General features: G+C 44.3%; 1 protein-coding gene across 17 annotated transcripts in view; it reads left to right on the top strand.

The window, feature by feature from the left end:
- Positions 1–8136: 8136 nt before the first annotated feature.
- The window catches only part of CELF1 (CUGBP Elav-like family member 1), a 69352-nt gene continuing 64790 nt past the window's right edge, over positions 8137–12698 (top strand). For 12 of the 17 annotated variants that reach the window (XM_045825501.1, XM_045825493.1, XM_045825489.1 and 9 more), the window contains exons 1-2: positions 8137–8288; positions 11272–11342. The gene's annotated coding sequence lies outside the window, so the exon portion shown is untranslated. The remainder of the gene's footprint in view (positions 8289–11271; positions 11343–12698) is intronic. The other 5 variants (XM_045825499.1, XM_045825494.1, XM_045825505.1 and 2 more) reach the window with 1 other exon arrangement.

Below are 12698 nucleotides of genomic sequence, written 5' to 3'. Positions count from 1 at the left end.
GCTGGGGACCTGGCCCACATCCCAGGCTTGTGCCCTGACTGGGAATGGAACCAGCGACCTTGCGGCTCACAGGCTGGTGGTGCTCAATCCACTGAGCCACACCAGCCAGAGCTGCATCTAGTGCTTTTTTAAATATATTTTTAAATAAATAAATCATATATATTATTTTATTTTTAGAGAGAGGGGAAGAAGGGAGAAAGAGAGGGAGAGAAACATCAATGTGTGAGGGAAACACTGGTAGGGTATCTCTGGTGCCCCGTCGGTGGACAAACCACAACCCAGGTAATGTGTCCTGACCAGAGTCTAACCAGTGACCTTTTGCTTTGCAGGACTCCACCCAACCAACTGAACCACAGTGGCTGAGGCTATTGTTTCTTTTTTCTTTTTAAATTGATTTGAGAGAGAGAGACTGATTTATTGTTCCACTTATTTATGCATTCATTGGTGGATTCCTGTATGTACCCTGCCTGGGGACGGAACAGCAACCTTGGTGTATGGAGATGATGCTACAACCAACTGTACTACCCCACCAGGGCTGTTGCTTTTTCAGAATGAATTAGCCCTCTATTCTATCCTATTTTTGATACATGTAAAATATACATTTGAAATAAAAGTTGACAAATTGTATTATTTACTGTTCTGTGACCTTTTTCACTCAACAATATAAGTATTATGCCGTGTCAACACAGATAGATACACATTTGCTTTATCCTTTTCAGAGTTACACAGTATTCCAATATATGGCTTTCAGTTGGATTTTTCAAGTGTTTATTGAGTGGCCTCCATTTTCCAGGCAATATTCCAGCCCTCGGGATACCTCAGTGAGCGGCACCAGGGAGGGTTGCTACTGTCTCTGCTCTTGCCTTTCCGGTATGAACTGTGTTTCGGGATAACCAAATATCCGTAGTTGGTGAGAGAAAGTTCTTCTCTACAGCATACTTCCTGTTAATAAATGTGAGAGAAATGATAAAACTGGAAACTCAGTATTATGCATTCCAGCTAACACATGTGGAAGGAATGATAAAATTCGGAACTCAGCATTTTGCAATCCCTGGTGAAACAATTGATGCCATCGATGGTCATCAATGGATAAAAGCATGAGGTGAAATGCTGGTAGGAAATGCCCGTGGAGGGATCAGGCTGAGGCCACCTAAACTGACTAATCTCCACTTGGAGAAAAGCAGGACAACCTGACATCATTGGCCTCCAGAAATGATGCTGCATGATGCTCAGCACCGACCTCAAAAAACTTGAAACTGGATTTAACCAGGCCTTGAGAGCTAACTTCTAAAAAAGATTTTGTTTATTCATTTTGAGAGAGAGAGGAAGGGAGGGAGAAACAAAGGGAGAGAAACATCAATGTGTGAAAGAAGCATTGACCAGTTGCCTCTGGCACACCCCCAACTGGGGACCCAGCCTGCAACCCAGGTATGTGCCCTGGGAATAAAACCTTCAGCTTTTCAGTTTGCAGGCCAATGCTCAATCCACTGAACCACACCAGCAAGCTGACTTTCATTTGCAGGGAATAAAGGTGATAGAGGGATAATCTAAATGTCATCACGGGGGAAAAACAGACAAATCCAGAATATGTCACGTTTTTCAGAAACAACTGACTCAGCCCTGGCCAGGTAACTTGGTTGGTTAGAGCGTCGTCCCCACACGCCCAAGTTGTGGGGTTCTGTCCCTGGTCAGGGCACATGTAAGAAGCAACCAATGAATGCATAAATAAGTGGAAAAACAAATCTGTTTCTTCTCCTCCAACTCTCCTTCTTTCCCTCTCAAGTGAAAAAAAAAAAACAAATCCTGACTTAGTTGATTTATCAAGTCAAAGCATGAAAAAGAACAGGAGAGAGGCTGCCTCAAATTAGGGAGTCCTAGAGACATGACAGTGTTCCCTGACACCCCTGGAAGGCACTATTCTATTTTCTGTCACTATGGTTACTAGTCTAGGTACCTCATACATGTGGAATAATGTAGAATATGGCCTTTTGTGACTTATTTCACTTAGCACCATGTCCTCAGAGATTAATCCATGTTGTAGGTGTCAGAATTTCCTTCCTCTTTTAAGGCTGAGCAACATACCATTGTATGTATACGAGGTCTGTCCAGAAAAAGTCCAAACATTGTTAATATAATGAGAATGGTTTGTGCGACATTGATGTAACCTGGCAGCCAAGCGGAGTGTGCTGGAATGCGCATGTGTGAACAATGAAGACTTTGCTATATTAGTGAGTAGGGGTGGTAAACGCCCTTGAGTGACCATGTGTACTGTGTGGTCGTCACATTCAAAATGACTGAGCAAGTATGGCAATATCAAATGTTGCATTAAGTGTGGACATTCCTCCATGGGAACTATTTGGATGATTCAGAAGGCCACAGTTCTAGCATCTGGCGATTGGCAGCTTCATCACAACAATGTGCCTGCTCATGCATCAAAACTTGTGCAGGGTTTTTTGGTGAAACATCAAATCACCCAGATGACTCAGCCCCCTACAGCCCAGATTTGGAACCCTGCAACTTCTGGCTTTTCCCAAAACTAAAAATTACCTTTGAAAATGAGGAGATTTTAGATGGTCAATGAGATTCAGGAAAATACAACAGGGCAGCTGATGACGATTGGGAGAACTGTGAGGTCCCAAGGCACCTACTTTGAAGGGGACTGAGGCGTCATTATTCTATGTACAATGTTTCTTGTATCTTGTATCTTCTTCAATAAATGTCTCTGTTTTTCATATTACATGGCTGGATGCCTTCTGGAGAGACCTCCTGCATCACATTTTGTTTATGCATTCATTCATCGATGAACACTTGGGTTCTGAAGCCCAACTCTTAATGAGCCTGGGCGGAAAGGGTAATCTATAACTCACATAACAAACCTCGGAAAGGGCGAGTGGGCCAATAGAAACAGGCATCACCAGGGATGCAGATGCTGCCAGGACTTTCTTGTCTGTCATCGGTCCTTCCCAAGCTTACTTCTCCCCAAATTTGCCTCCTACAAGAGAACATATCTCTTCCCTTAGTTGTTTCTTGTTTTTTTTTTAAAAAAGTTTTATTTATTTTTAGACGGGGAACGGGAGGGAGAAAAAGAAGGTGAGAAACATCAGTGTGCCGTTGCCTCTTGAGTGCCCCCTACTGGGGACCTGGTCAGAAACCCAGGCATGTGCCCTGACTGGGAATTGAACTGGCCACCCTCTGATTTGCAGGCTGGCATTCAATCCGCTGAGCCACACCAGCCAGGGCCTTTTTAAAAAAAAACAATAACAAATATAGTCAATTCCATGACTATGGAATCTATAACTCCATTGTCTATCCCAGTGTCTGAAACAGCTGGCATTCAAATAGTACTATCTGGCTGAATTATAGAATGCCTTTGCATGTGCTTTGCCCACCTATCTTTCTGAAGGAAACATTTCTAGAAATATAATGGCTTTATTAAAAGATATGAGCCTATTTTTAAGAGGTCATGGAGAACTTTTTATGGTTTTGTTGAGTATAATTGACATATACTGAACACATTTGAAGTATACATTTTAAGTACATTGTGACATGTGTATACACTTGTGAAACCATTACCACAATGAAGATAATGAGACATATCCATCATCTCCAAAAGTTTCTCATGGCCCTTTGTAACTTTTTCCTCCCATGCCTCTATCTTTTGATACCCCATTCCCTGGCAACCACCCATCCACTCTATAGTGGATTAATTAGCATTTTATAGAATTTTACATTAAAGATGGGAATATTTTTAATTTTAATGACAATTGTTAAATTTCCCTCTACTATGGCTATACCTGTATACACCAAGAGGGCCTGTTTCTCACAACTTTATCAACCTTTAAATTTTAATTACTTAATTTAGCTCCCAATCTGTCAGTTAAAAAAAAATCACTTTGTTTTAATTTTAATATCTTTAATTATTTGTGAGCTGAGATCGAACATCTTCTGTTTATTGGCCATTCCATTCATATTCTTCCTATGAATTGCAGGTTCATTTCCTTTGACCATTTGTCTAACAAATTGGTGTTACTCTTTCTGGCCACACAAAGTGCACAAATTCTAGGTGCATGGCTTCATGAATTTTGCATGTCCATATACCCATGTAACCACCACATAGACTAAGATATAAAATATTTCAATACTCCAGAAAGCTCCCTCATGTTCCCTACAGTTAGTCAATACCCTCCCCCTGGCAAAGGTAACCTCTGTTCTGACTTTTTCTCATTGCTTTTGCCTGTTCTCAAACTTCAGTTAAATAGGCTCATGTAAATGTGCTTTTACTCTGCTTGTTTTGCTCAATATTATGTCTGTGCAATTCATCCACTTTATAGCTATATGAGATAATTAATATTAGCTAAACTTATTGTGGTATATATATATTTTGATTTATATATTTTATAAATCAAATATATAAATCAAATATACAAACAATATTTATTGAGCACCTACTATGGGGTCAGGTATTATTCTAGGCCCTGACCAAAAAAAAAAACAACAACAAACAAACAGATAAAAATCCCTATTCCCAAAGAGTTTCCTCACCTTCTGGTGAGGGAAGGCTACAAATAAAATAAGTAGAATATATCAACTGATGGTTGATGATGCCCATTTAATGCTAACAGAAACTCCCAATTTGGGGTGTGGTGAAGAAGGAAACATTACCTATTTCAAAACAGCTCAATTGTGATACAGGACAGCTGTGAAAATAGCATAGCTGTGAGACAGCCCTGGGACCAAGCCCCTCTCTGGCCAGACAACTCTGCCCTAGTCCTCTGCTTTGATCTGCTCTGGTCTGCTCTGTTTTGTGCCAGTTTGCTCTTGTCTGTGCAGGCCAGCCAGAAAATTGCAGTCTTCCTTAGAGAGGGAAAGTGCACTCCTTTTTTTATTTTTTGGAAAGTGCACTCTTAGAGCCAGGGGGAGCTGACTTAAACAAAGGTCCCCATCCCTGGTCCCTGATTGGTCCACCTTCATGTAAATGAGGACTCCAAATCATCCAAGTTTGATTGGTTCAAAATGCACTGTCCTGATTGGTCAGAATGGATCTGCTCAACTGGTTGGTGAAGACGTTGATGGGGAGGGGTAGATATAGCTGCACAGCTCTAATTGGATGGGGAAAGCCTCAGTCTTATTGGTTGAAAGAGGATTCCATGAACTCCTTAATAAGGGTTGGCTCCGATGGCAGAAATACAGTGTATGCAGGCAGCTCAGTGCAGAGGCAGGTAGTTTACTGCAGTCTGTCCCCTAAGTGCAATTTACATGACAGGCCTCTGTTTAAAAATGGCTGCTAGATTCATGGGTTGTTGTTTTTTTTTAATTTGATTGCACGTAGCCACCAACAGCCCTTTTTAGTAGTGCTCTTCTCTCCCAGGGTTCACAAATATGAAGCACAAAATATACTATGTTAGATGGTGATAAGTGCTTTGGATAGAAACAAAGCAGGAAATGGGGGATGGGAAGCATGGGTATATGTGTGTGAAATTTTAAATAAAGTCACCAGGGAAGGCCTGAGAAGGTGAGGAAGAGAGCCGTGTGGATATCTGTATGAATCTGTGGTTTACAAAAGGATGGGACAGATTCTCTGTTTATAGGTTTCTACAATCTATGGTAGCTGGGAGGCAAATATAAAATTCATTGTGGTGTCTTTTTGGCTCTCTTGGGTAGCACCATGGTAGTGAGCAAGTACAGATACCTTATGGAAGGTGGCAAAAAGGGAGCCAAAAGAAAGTAGCTGATGGATTTTCTAAGATTAGTATGATGTCAAAGCACAAGCTATGTTCAATGTAAGAAATATTGGAGAAACACTAGACACGAGAAGACAAGCAACCACAATCACTTGATGCTCTCAAGTGTCATGTTTTTGAAGGGAGCCTTGCTGACCTGCAGAATTAACAAGTTGCATTTAGAAAATTCAAGCTAATTACTGAGGATGTTCAGGCAAAAACTGCCTGCCTAGTTTCCATAGCATGGATTTTACCCATGAAAAAATGTGCTCCACAGTCAAAAAATGACAGACTGTAATTGATGGAAGCTTATGTTGATGTCAAAATGACTGGTGATTATTTCCTTCATCTGTTCTGTGTTGCTTTTACAAAAACAAAAAAAAGCACTAATCAGATGCAAAGACTTCTTTTGCTTAGCATCAACGGGTCTCCGAATCCAGAAGATGATGGTGGAAGTTAAGACTTGAGAGGTGTGGACAAATGGCTTGAACGTAGTCCATAAATTGATTCCAGATAGCATTGGAAAAGACACAGAAAAGGCTTGGCAATCTGTGATTCTGCTTCATGATGTCTTTGTTAGGAAAGCCAAAACGCTGAAGGAGCCCAAATTTGAATTGGGGAAACTCATGTTGCTCCATGGTGAGGGCTGCAGTTCTGGAAAGGTTACTGGGGATGATACAGGTGCTAAACTTGAACAAGCTAATGGATATGAACTCCCAGTCCAAGAATTTGTTTAAAATTCAGACATTTAGTGCCCTCCTTTCAGGTGGGCATCTATTCTTTTCTCCCCTAAACTCTAAGGGTCTTCATGAGACTTGCAACCAGGGGAGCAGTGGTCAGCAGCAGCCCGGCTCAGGCTAACCCCCTAAAGCTGCCTCCAAGGCCCCCTTTTTCTGACTTTTCAGTGAGCTGACAGCAGCCCTGCCTTCGCTCACTTCTTTCCTACAGCATTTTGGAGAGCCAAAGCAGCCCCGTCCAGGCTCTCTCCTGTTGCTTCTTCTAGTCTAAGCTTTTCCTTGTTTCACTGTCCCCAGTTTTAATAAATGTACAATTTTTAAAAATCAGACATTTAATGGTGACTAATAAATATCCCATTTGTGATAAAAATAAATAAAATAAAAGTGTAATGTATATGTTGTACAAGCTATAATGGTCTATAAATATAGGATGTTTTTAGTAAATTACACATAAAACTATTAATATGATCATATATTGACATAATAAATGTATATAAAACAATAAATATACAGTATGATTAGGGAATATGACAGCATACAACTTAGAGGTTAATTGTTCCAGTCTGCATAGTACCACAAAAACCGTGGTTATTTTTTTTTCCTTCCCTGTGGGGGAAAGAGGTGCTTCCAACACATGGGAAAACCCTTGAGGTTTCTGCTTGGGAGTCCACTTGTTTTTGTGTGGTAAGGTAGGGTATAATCAGCATTTGTGGGTATAAGAATATTTACTCAGGGAAGCCAGATGATGTTACAGAAAAATTATTTGCAAAGCCACGAGTTGTTTATATGTTGCTGGGGCCAAAAGGTCACAGAGCTAAATTTTATTTTTTCTATCTGTATTTCACGGTCCCATAAAGTGTATAACTCGAGGAATAAACGACGTGAACCTTTAAAAAAAACAAACCACTGTACTGTTTGCATTTTACCTAGATTCCGGGATTCCTGAGTCACTCTGAAGGAGGGGAACTTTAAGGTCGTAACTTGGGTTTGTTTAGAACCCCCTCACCGTCCCCCGGAAAGCAGTTTAGGGCTGGGCCATCCATCGAGCCCTTATGAGCTTCTGGCTCTGCAGGATTTTGGCAAGGTTGTGCGTTCACAAACCGATCGTCCCGCTAGAAAGCATTCCCCTCATTCTGAAAGCTTGCAATACATTCACATTCCACAGTTAAGCGAAGAAGGAAGAAGGCCCGGATCCTGCTGCTGGTCTGGAGGAGCTGAGGGGAGGGTGTGTCCAAGGCTGGCCAAGCACACCATTCCAGTCGACTCATTCATTCATTCATCAAATATTTTATTATGCGCATATTGAGTGCCAAGCAGGGGTTCTTGCCCACCAGGTCATCCAGAGCGGTGCGCAGAGCCGAGAACTTCAGGTTCTCAGGCAGGAGTCTTCCCATTCTTCCCTCCAGAAGAGCTCGGAGACAAAGAGATGCGCCCCTGCAGCTCCCGAGGCTGAGGTTCCCCGCGGCCCGGGGCGGAGGGCGGGTGGGGGGATGGGTCCGGTGCGGTTGCTTCTCCAGTCCCCAGCCCGAGGGGGCGCTGCGGCGCCGGGCGCCAGGCCCGCCCCTGCGCTGCGCCGCGTTCCGCTCGGATCTGCGCTGCGGGCGGCACCGCGGTGGTACGTTCCCCCTCGCCGCCCTCCCCCTCCTCCTCGGCCCTCCCCGCCGGTGGTAGGTGCCGGAAGTGCCGCCATTTTGGGGTGTTCTGCTCTGGCGGCAGCGGCGGCGGGACGCGGAGGCTCCCCCGGGACTCGGCCTCAGCAGCGAGGCGGCAGCGGCGGCTGAGGAGGCGCAGGCAGCAGTTGAGGCAGCGGCGGGCTCAGGTGCAGCCGCTGGTGAGTGCGGCGGCCGCGTGATAACGGGCCGCTGGTGGGAGGGAGCGAGGGAGGGAAAGGAGGCTGGAGGGAGGCGCCGCGGGGCGGGTCCGGTCCCGGCGGCCGCGGGCACAAGGCCCTCCGGGCGCGGCCGCTCTTCCTTCCCCGCGCCCCGGGGGCAGGTCCGGGATCTCCTCCCGCGTGTCTGGGTCCCGTGCTCCCCGGGTCCCGCCGCGCTTGCCCGGCGCGTGCCCCCGCGCCCAGGGAGACCCGCCCTCCTCGTGGCCTCTCTCTCTCTCTCTCCTCGCGCCCTTTGCCTTCACCCTCCGGACTCAGAAGCCCTCGTTCTCTGCCTAGGGGTAGCTCCGTCCTCTCTTTTCCGGCCTCCGTGCCAGACCCAGGTTGCTTGCCTGGGACACCGCTTCCCCGCTCCTGTCGCCCCACATGTGTTGCTAGGTGCTCTCCCCTGGGGGTGCCCCGGGACCCCTGCCTCTGGACGGTAGCGCTCCTCCTTCGGAGCCGCGAGAGCCTCGGTTCCTCGCCCCAGATCCGCTAGGGCCTTGGCTCGCCCTCCCCCCACATCAGGTGTTCACCCAGTCGTGGCCTAGAAGCAGGGCTGAAGTCTCGCACCCGGAGCGCGGAGAGCCGCGCGAAGAAGGGCTTTCTGCTGGGCACCCGGCTTTGCATGCAAAGCCACCGGCGCCTTGGTTGTGGCTCTCGGGTCCGGATGTTGTTGTAATTCTCTGAGACTACGGCACCAGCTTTGAGGAGCTTCTCGGGGGTTTAGACTCATCCTCATAGTTGAGAGGGTGGTGAGATTTTTGGTCGGATCCCGTTTTCAGCAAAAAAAAAAAAATGGAATCTCTTTCTCGCCAGCAGAGTTAAGGCTGTACTTTTATTACGTGCGAGTTTAAAGGCTGTATAACAGTTTTCAGCAGCGTGGCGTGCTGTAATGTCTGCAGGGGAAGAGGTTACAGATAGCCAGTGACTCCTTGACGGGAACTTCACCTTTTAGATGAAAGGTTTTTCTTTGCCATCGGTTCTCTCTGTGGAATGGGGAGGCTTTTATCGCATTCTTTCGCCTTCTCCGTGCAAGTGTGGAATTTCTTAGAGCGCTCTGCCAGTTTCAGTCTCTCCTGAAATTCTTGGTGAGGAAGGTGTCTCCACTTAGAATCGCCCAGGGCTCTCTCTGTTTTAACAGGAATGAACCCACGTGGAAAATCACAAAGTTAGCATAGAATGCAAAACTGGTGCTACCCTCACCGCCCCTCCTCTGGGCCAGTTTTTAAATCGTCTTCTAACTTCATAGTGTGTGGTTTCTGATCGTGAGTTAGCCAAGGTGGAATCTGGAGCTTTTCAGCTGTTGCTTTGGCCAGGAAGTTTATGGTTCCCTCCGTGGCTCTTCCCTTTTGACTGTGGCCACCTGTTTCCATTAAGAGTGACTTTTGGCCGGGAGCATAGGCCTCAAACGTCTCTCCCACCATTCATTCTCGCCCTTGCGGTTTTTTTCTCCTACACACTCTTAGCGTCCGCACTTAAAATCCATGAGCAGGTGGGGCTCTTAGAGACAGAATATATTTCCCAGCCCCTTCGCTTTTCAGATGAGGAAACTGAGGTTCCTAGAGGTTAAGTGACTTTGCCCAAGGTTACATAGCAAGTGCTCTTAAAACAGCCTCTTCACAGATTTTTAAAAAAGAGTCTCTTGCACATTGCCGGTGAAGATGTGGTGGAATGGAAAGGAAAGGGCCCTGAGCTCGAAGTGCAAAGGCCTGGACTGGAAGCCCTGCCCCGTCGGCCACTAGCTGTACAGCCCAAGTGACTGCTCTGCGCCTCGCTCAGTGCATTCTCATCTGCAAAATGGAGGCCATGGTGTCTCCCTCGCACGTGTGCTGCTCCACCGCCCGCTGTGGCCCGTGCGAGTGCCTGTGCCACCAGAGGCAGACAGTGAAACTTTGAGTTAGATGGTTGGTTTGATGTATAAAATTCCTACCTATTTTTTTGTTACAGAAGTTACAGGTTCTGTATCTTATCCTTTTTATATGCTATAGAAGTGTTTCTTATTTTACCTAAAGAGGCTTATCCAAGTAACAGTTTTGTGTTGTGTTTTTAAGATTTAGTAATAGGTGATAAGCGTGGTTTAACAGCCACCTTTAGATGTTGCCCTGTATTTAACAGCTCCAGCACTCGTGAGGTGGGCCCGAGGACAGTCCAGCACAGGGGCGGGGGCGCTTGCTGTTTTAAACATGTGGAAGAGGAGGAGAGGAAGGGCATTTTTTATATGTCTACTCTGTGATTTTTTCTTTTAAATAAAGTTTTGGGGGTTCTGCTGAAGAAACGTGGAGTGTGAGTCCTGAATTCTGTGCCCCTTCCTGTAACTGCCCCTGCAGCTTCTTCAGCTTAATTTGACTGAGGCTGTACCTTGTAAGGAAGTGGGGCGGGGGGTGGGGGGGGGGGCTGACAGGAAAGAGAAGAGCTGTCACCTGGGGGCCACGGGGAGTTTGGAGGAAATAGAAATATTAGGCTCCTCTCTGCTCAAGGCTTTGAGTGCCCCAACAAAATTGCCGTTTCCTCTGCCATTATTAAAAAAAAAAAAACACACTTTATTGAAGTTGAATTCACATAATTCAGTGGGTTTTGATATATTAAGTTATTTTTAAATTGAAATACATACCAAAACCTTGCTATTTTAACCAGTTTTTATATTTGCATTTTTATGTGGTAAAAATTACATAATATAAACTTTACCATCTTAACTTTTTGTGTGTATAGTTCTGTGGCATTAAGTACATTCTACAGATTGTTGGGAAACATCTACAGAATTTTTATCTTGCAAATCTGAAAGTTCACGATCTTTCAATAGCACAAAGGTGCCAATATTTGCATATCCTTGCCAACATTTATTTTTTTGTTTTTTTTTTAAGTATTGTTATACTAATAGGTGTGAGGTGATAGACATCTCATTGTGTGTTTATTTTAAAGGTTTTATTTCTGTATTTATTTTTAGAAGAGAAGGGAGGGTGAAAGAGAGGGAGAGGAACATTGATCCTCCGACCAGGAACTGAACCCGCAACCTAGGTATGTGCTCTGACCGTGAATCAAACCGACAACCTTTGCTTTGCCGGATGACGCCCAGCCAAGTGAGCCACAGAGTCAGGGCTCATTGTGGTTTTGATAATGCATTTCTCTGTAATGATGTTGAACATTTCCTCATATGCTTGTTGGCCAGTGTCTTTGCAGAAATGCCTGTTCAAGTCCTTTGCCCATTTTTAAATCATATTGTTTGATTTTGTTGTTGTTGTTGAGTTCAGTTTTTTATATATTTGGAATTATTAACCCTGTATTAATATATGATATGCACATACTTTCTCCCATTCTGTAGGTTGCCTTTTCACTGTCATTTAAAAACTTAATATTTTTTAAGTTTGATTTTGTGGCCCCTGCTTTTGGTCTTATATCTAAAAAAATCATCGCCAACACCAAAACCATAAAGCTTTTTTCCTACCATTTCTTCTGGAAGTTTTATAATTTTAGGTTTTAGGGTTAGGTCCTTTAAATCCATTTTAAGAGTACATTCACAGTACTGTGCTGTCACCACCACTATCTTTTTCCAAAAACTAGTTGGTTGGGCATTGTCCTGCAAATTGAAAGGTCCTGGGTTCGATTCCCAGAGCACACGCCTGAGTTGCGGGTTTGGTCCCTGGTTGGGGTGTGAGCAAGAGGCAACCAATCAAATGTTTCTCTCTCATACTGGTGTTTCTCTCTCACTTTCCCTCTCTTCCCCCCTCTCTAGAATAAAAAAAAGAAAAGCAAATTTAAATTTTGTAACCATTAAGCGATAAAGCCCCATTCTCCTTTCCTCCTAGCTCCTGGTAACCTCTCAAGTTTACTTTCTGTTTGAATTTGCCTCTTCTAGGTATTTCATATAACTGGAATCTTAGAATATTTTTGTCCTTTTGTGTGTCTGGCTTATTTCACTTAGCACAACAGGTTTTTGGGTTTTTTTTTAAGATTTTATTTATTTTTTTAGAGAGGGAGAGAAAGGTAGATGTGCCCAAGAAATATCAGTTGGCTGCCTCTTACTTGCCCCCAGCTGGGCACCTGGCTAGCAACTCAGGCCCTGACTGGGGCTCAAACCTGCAACCTTGGCATATGGGGATGACACTAACCAGCTCAGCTACCTGATCAAGGGCTAGTCTTTGTCTTGATTATTTTTGATAATAGTTAGAAATTGAATGTATCATGGAAGTTCAAGTATTTCAGAAATATAATTTGAATCAAGAATTAAATTTCTATGTCGACTTTCCAAGTGGAATTTCTAACAAATTCCAAAGTTGATTGATGATAATATAATCCAGTGTTTACCTACACACTCCTTCCTAGAGGTGTTGTGGCACACAAAAATTGTCAAAATGCAAGTAAAATAGAAACAAG

Source organism: Phyllostomus hastatus, unplaced genomic scaffold, assembly GCF_019186645.2.
Source record: "Phyllostomus hastatus isolate PE091 unplaced genomic scaffold, TTU_PhHast_1.1 phas_scaffold_585, whole genome shotgun sequence".
NCBI classification, from domain to species: domain Eukaryota; kingdom Metazoa; phylum Chordata; class Mammalia; order Chiroptera; family Phyllostomidae; genus Phyllostomus; species Phyllostomus hastatus.
Note: the sequence above shows the minus strand (reverse complement) of the source record. Positions and strands in the feature narration are given on the sequence as shown.